Here is a 7,403-nt window from a genome sequence, read left to right as displayed (position 1 = left end):
ATTTATTAAATTTTGGAGGCCAAGGAGAGGTAGACGTTCCCATGGCACTGTAAGGGAGCGTATGTGTCCACAGGCAAAGGTGGACGTGGTCAGTCCTCGGGCAGGGCATCATTTCCTCTGTTTAGTGATGTTGTCCATGCCATCCAGCCACAGCATGCAGAGGAGATGGTGGACTGGCCTACTAAACCATCCTCATCCTCCTCATCCTCCGTCACCCGAGCTGAGACTAGTGCACAGTCCGAGCGGCTTATTCTGCCTCCTTGTCCACAGCTACGCTTGGCATAGCCCCAGCACCAGGCATGGAGGAGTCAGCTGAATTATTTGAACGTGGCGTCAGTTCTGCACCCTCCAAGAGTAACTGTGAGGAGTTACACCAACAACACCCAAGGCCCAATTTTCCTGCACCTGTGTGACATTTTTAAGAGCAGAATCCAATCCTACATTTGCCAAGGATAACCTGCTAACTACACTGACCTACCTGCCCCCTACACTGACCTACCTGCCCACTATACTGATCTACCTGACCCTTAAACTGACCTACCCGACCCCCAAACTGACCTACCTGCCCACTACACTGATCTAACTGCATGCTACACTGACTTACCCGCCCACTACACTGACCTACATGTCCACTACACTGATCTACCTGATCCCTACACTGACCTACCTACCCGCTACACTGACCTACCTGACCACTACACTGACCTACCTGCCAACCACACTGACCTACCTGCTCACTAGACTGACTTACCTGACCCCTACACTGACCTACCTGACCCCTACACTGACCTACCTGACCACTACACTGACCTACCTGCCAACTATACTGACCTACCTGGCCACTACACTGACCTACTGACCCCTACACTAACCTACCTGCCCACTACACTGACCTACCTGATCCCTACACTGACCTACATGCCCACTACACTGACCTGCATGACCCTTACACTGAACTAATTGCCCAATACACTGACCTACCTGCCCACTACACTGACCTACCCGACCCCTTCACTGACCTACCTGCCCACTACAATGATCTGCCTGACCCCTACACTGACCTACCTGCCCACTACACTGACCTGCCTGACCCCTACACTGACCTACCTGCCCACTACACTAACCTACCTGACTCCTACACTGACCTACCTGATGCCTATACTGACCTACCTGTTCACTACACTGACCTACCTAACCCGTACACTGACCTACCTGCTCACTACACTGACCTACCTGACTACACTGACCTACCTGCTCACTGCATTGACCTACTTGATTCCTACTTCCTGCACTACTCACTCATCAGAAGTTAGAATATAGTGCTGCAGAGAGGAATGCCCAAATGCCTCATCAGAGGTGTAGGGGCCAGGGGAGGCATTAAGCTGCAGCACAGACCCTCTGGATGGCAGAGGAATCAGGTCTGCCAACGAAACATCAGAATTTATCAAAAAAAATCTCTAATCTTGTTCCGAGTGCACTAAAATGTGGCCTCATTACAAATGTGGCTCCACAAGCTGTTGTTTTCAAAATAAAGAAAGCTTGCAGCCAATATGTATTCAGCTACATATTTTTTGTAAAAAGTGTATAGTGATTGGTTTGTGCAAAAGTTATAGCATCTACAAACTAGGGGATATTTTTATGGCAGGGAAGGGGTTAACACCAGGGGTGATCAAAGGTTAAGTGTGTCCCTAGGGAGTGCTTTCTAACTGTGTGGGGAATGGTTTGACTGGGAAAAAAAGGGATTTGTTTTCCTGCTTAGCAGAAACACAAGATCCCTCTCTTTCCCCTCTGACAGAATGGCCAACTGCATTGTTTGCCATTCTGCCTCTTTCTGGAATGACCGCGGGTGACCGGCAGACATTGGGTCCTCTGGACCTGCTGATTGGCAACCCCTCTGGCCAATCAGCGTGCACATGCCTCCCACCCCCACCCCCCAGGGCTACTGCACGAATCTGATGTACAGGTATGTAATTTCACGGAGCTGGGCTACCTTGCCACAGTAAATGTGCGGAAGGCGGTTCGGAACTGGTTAAACTATTGTCCCAAATGACGCTGCCAGGTGCCATACAGAGAGGTTGCTGGTGGCCCCAATCAAAACGTTGCTATGGGCAAAACTGAAATATGCCATAACAATACCTCAGAATAGATATTAAAGGAAAACACACTATAGTTAATTTTTTCTTAAAGGTACCCTGTCAGGCACCCAACATTAAAGACGTTTTGAATGATTGGTCTAACGCAGTGTTTCTCAATTCCAGTCCTCAGGCCCCCCCAACAGGTCAGGTTTTCAGGATTTCCCTCAGATGAAAAGGCTGTGGTGATTACTATGGCAGTGAAACTGATCAAATCACTTGTGCAAAATAATGAAAATCCTGAAAACCTGACCTGTTGGGGGGGCCTGAGGACTGGAATTGAGAAACACTGGTCTAACGGAAGCTGTAGCACTCAAGTAGGAGGAAAGATAGGAGAAAGGGACTGCCAGTTAGGTGGCAACTTCTCTACCGCAGAAAACCCCTTTTCTCTTTGACACCATGATATTACTCCATTATTGCAAAATAAAACAAACACAATTAGTGGGTAGAGAATGAGTTCTTTATTGCAGCTTATGCATTATGACATCAAAGTGTGAGGAAGATAATTGCATTCAGAAAGTGTGCTACTGAGAACTACGTGTGCAATTACCAGTTGCAGAAAGAATACTATTAAAAGACAAAACATCACACAGGAAAACATCCTGAACACTTATTTTCTTGTCTCTGAAATTGCTGGGGCATGACCCTAGTAGTTGCATGCAGCCGCAGTGATTACAAAACATAGGTTAAAAAAAATATTTCCCAATGTGTAAAAAACTGTCTGCCTTCTAGTAAATATTACTGACAATCACGGTTTCTCACCTACAACGAATTTCGACAAATTCGGAAATATCTGAATTTACGAAAACCCGTTATCAAATATTTCTGAATATTCATAAATTTTAATATTCAAAAAATCCAAATTTACGAATGTTCTAATTTTTTAATTGACAAATTTACGAATTTATGAATTTATGAAATTCAAAAATTCGAGAATCCGGATATTCGGAAATTCAAAATTTGAAAATCCAAAAATAAAAAAAGTTATGAAATTTGGAAATTCGGAATTACAAAATTCAGAAATTCTAAATAATAACTAACTAACTAATAATAACTAACTATTAAATTATGTGTATTGGAATTTTCTCTGAAATTCGACTGTTAGTCAACGTAACGAATACAAATTTATCCAAAGTTACAAATTTCCCAAAATAACAAATGTCATATCTAAACGAATGTAACGTAATTAATTAAAAATTTATAAATTACAATAATAAGAAAAACTTTTAATTATTATTATGAATGATTTACGAATTTGTGAATTTCGATCATAACGAATGACCCGAAAAATGAAGAAAAAAACATGAAAATAAAACAAACAAATGAAACTAAAACTAACAATTTTTTTCAGCAGTGCACATGACTAGTTTGTTGCATGTCTTAATGAGAATTGAAGTTATATATATGTACCTTTCATGTGATGTTTTTGTCATCCATGGTATAATAAACGTATTAATTTCCCCAACGTTGAATATTTTTTTAGCCTTGCACATATGCCTCATTTAAAGTCCCAACCCCTTTCCTAATTACGTCATAAAGGGATGGAGGTGTATTACTCATGTACAGTACCTCATCTAAAGTCCCAAACTTTATTTTTTAACTGAATCAGGGATGGAGGCATTATGACTGGCTAATATGCAATTTGCAACCCTCTGCTGTTTCATCATTCATAGACTGACAACTGGCTTGTCTGTATTTTAATCGTGATATGCCCTAGTGGGCGGCTAATGCCGCTCCGGTGAGGTCGCCCCTCCCCCTCCACTGTGCCGTAAGTGTGATGCTGGTGCGGGTCATGCTGGGAGCATTTAGCACGTTCACTTGGAACTAGTCAGTCCCCTGTACTACACATTCAGCACACTTGGATAATGGATCACATCCTTTTGCAATCTCAAGGTACATTACCTTGGAAACTCTTTGACTCTCTCCATGGTGTTTTGAGCACCTTACAGCTTTAGGGGTCAGCCGTTCACCTCATCACCTTCACTTATATTCATTTTAGTACTTTTTAGGGCTCCTTTCTTTTGGGATTTTAATTTACCAATTATTAGACATGTGCATTAGTTTTCGTTGGAATTTCAGGGTAATTTTCATTATCGTTTTAACAAATGAAAACAAACGTGCAGAATCCGAAATCCGAAAGATCTGACATAAAAAATGCTTTATTTTAATTTTCGTTGCTACAACAGTTCGATATAGATAGAAGATTCGACATGACGCTGACAACAGCAATCTGTGTCTATCGAATCTGCGGTCGAATGTTCCTAACCTTAACTCTGTTAGTCCAAGATTATTCTACATAGAGAGGAAATATTCAACATAGAGAGAAACGATTTGACATTATAGAGACAGTGTTGGGGTAGACAATTCGACATGAACGACGAAGATTCGACGAAGCAGCGAATAACATACAAACGTTGAATCTTTCATTGAAGGCTTATGGTGTCTGTCGAAAGTTATAAGAAGTATGGACAAGCAGCTAAACTGTACGACGCCGCAATCGTAAATTTCTGGTCAAATGCTCGGCCCATAGGCTATAGAAGAATTTGAATGTTGGTTGACTAGCAGTAATAATTTATTAATATAACTATTACTAGTGTCATACAACATTAGAATTCTTCTATAACTTGTAGGTGGAACATCTTAGAATATTCGACAGACACCAATGACAGATTTGACCTTAATGCATTTTTAACAAAACAAAATAAATAAAAACTAATTCCGGGAGTAACTAAAAAAAAAACATTTTTCAGACGAAAATGAAATTCCGAGACAAAATATGTCAGTGTGCACATGTCTACCAATTATGTCTTTCATATATCACATATTGATTAGATCATTTAATTTTCACCTACATCCACAGTTGTGGAGTACATACTTACCGCCACTCAGATACTGTTTTTTTGGGCATTCCACCTATGCTCCTGGCTGCTCATGTGTGTCTCGGTTGCCTTAGCTCCCTTGCCAGACGCCCTCTATGGCCTTGGTCCTCCAGCCTTGGCACATAGCATATGTGAGTACTTTAAGGGACAATACGTTTGTCCCTTTATCCATTACATTTTTGTTCCATCATCATGTAATATAGACCCTTGGTTATTTATGTTTTCTCTTTCCAGAGTATCATTGCATCTGCCCCTGAAGAGTTGGTAACACACAACGAAACGCATTGGTCCTAAATTTGATGCATTATGTTTACATTGATGGCTTATATGCCCTTTACTTTATTAAATTCAAGTTTATATATCATCATGCAAATAAGGCCAGTTGCTTCCTTGTTACATTGTATATGTGCTTCATAACTTACCTTGTCATTTGTTACATGGTTTGCAGCATGTCTATATGAGGATTGAAATTATAGGTTTTTCATGTGATGTTTTTGTCATCAAGTAAATGATAGGCTACATATGTTGATCCATAGTTTCTGGCTACAAGACAGCTGCTTTAACTGTGTATGAGAGTACTTAGACAAAATCCATCTCTGTGAAATGTACACTGAGATAGATAAACCAAGCCTTTATTATCCACATGTGCACATCTTCATAACCCATGTCCAAATTCATGCTTCAGCCGTAAAACAGCATACTGATGCCATTGACACAAGCCTGTCAACATAGGTGTAAAACCACACATGCAACTCCTTCCGGTAACCACTTTCCAAATGGTTATGAACGTTTCTCCTTCAGTTTTACAGGATGTTGACTGTGTCTGAATTGTGACTGCTGGAGAGCTGAGACAATGGGCAGAAGGAAATAGGCAATGTCCACCCAACCTACAGTACACATTTATATCCAACCCAGAAGTCATGACTATGAATAGCAACTATACCAGTTACACCAGAGGGGGGAGCACCTTAGTGGATTTTTATGGTAATGGATCTCCAATTTTTTCCACAATGCCAGCAGTGACATCCTATGATTATCTTTAAAAAGAAAGTCATTCTGGTCCTTAGGTGTGACCCTGACCAGGATTATATGTAAAACCTGGAATTTTTTCTGCTTGGACCAATTATGTGCACTATATTGTCAAAAGTATTGGGACACCTGCCTTTACACACACATTAATTTTAATGGCATCCCATTCTTATTCTGTAGGGTTCAATATTGATATGGCCCATGATTTGTAGCTATAACAGCTTTAACTCTTCTGGGAAGGCTGTCCACAAGGTTTAGTCTTTGGGAATCGTGTATAAAAGACAGTTAACGCCACCTCCCTAAAGTGTGTCTATGGGAATGTTTGACCATTCTTTCAGAAGTGCATTTGTGACTACCAGGTACTGATGTTGGATGAGAAGGCCTGGCTCGCAGTCTCTGCTCCAATCCATCCCAATGGCCTTCTACTGGGTTGAGGTTAGCACTCTGTGCAGGCCAGTCAAGTTCCTTCACCCCAAACTTGCTCATCCATGTCATTATGGACCCTGCTTTGTGCACCGGTCCAAATTTGGTGGAGGGGGATTATGATGTGGGGTTGTTTTTCAGGGGTTGGGCTTGGCCCCTTAGTTCCAGTGATGGGAACTCTTAAGGCGTCAGCATACTAAGACATTTTGGACAATTTCATGCTCCCAACTTTGTAGGGATGACCCCTTCCTGTTCCAACAAGGCTGCGCACCAGTGCACAAAGTAAGGTCCATAAAGACATGAATGAGCGTTTCTGGAGTGCACTCCCTTCCTCAGAGCTGAAGGGGGTGCACCCCTAAACGTGTTAGCTGTACCCCATGTTCTGTGCATGTCCCTGCACTTTGTTTATGGCCTTTTTTCAGTTGAATTTTGTAATTATCCATTTTTATACACAAATTTCTTATTATTAAATTATGCCTGGTAATGCACTAGGTGTGTGCGCCTTCTATTTCTGTTTTTCTTGCAGTTCTTTTGGGATTACCCCATCTGAGGAGGGCAGCATCTACCTAGTTATGGGATACCATATATACCTTTCAGACCACCATTTTATCTGATATTTGTTACTCCTCACCTTGGAAGTCTTATTAGCGCTGGAAGTGACTGTGTTTTTTGTATCCCAACAGTGTTTAACATACAGACAGGGTTAAAACGTTGACAAAAGTATCACTGGATGGAGAATTCTTCTTTCAAGTGAAGCCTCCACTTAGTCCCAAATGGGCAAAGTGACAGAGTCACATTAAAGCCTATATTTAGACCCAACTAGTGTTTTTTAATAAAGCTGAACTCTACATTAATAGAAATACATTTTTCGTACCTAATTAAAATATTACACTACTGTGCATCTCTATTGAGAAACTTGTCACATTTATCTAGTGGGATG

The sequence above is a fragment of the Rana temporaria genome, chromosome 12 (genome assembly GCF_905171775.1).
Source record: "Rana temporaria chromosome 12, aRanTem1.1, whole genome shotgun sequence".
Lineage (NCBI taxonomy): Eukaryota > Metazoa > Chordata > Amphibia > Anura > Ranidae > Rana > Rana temporaria.
Note: the sequence above shows the minus strand (reverse complement) of the source record.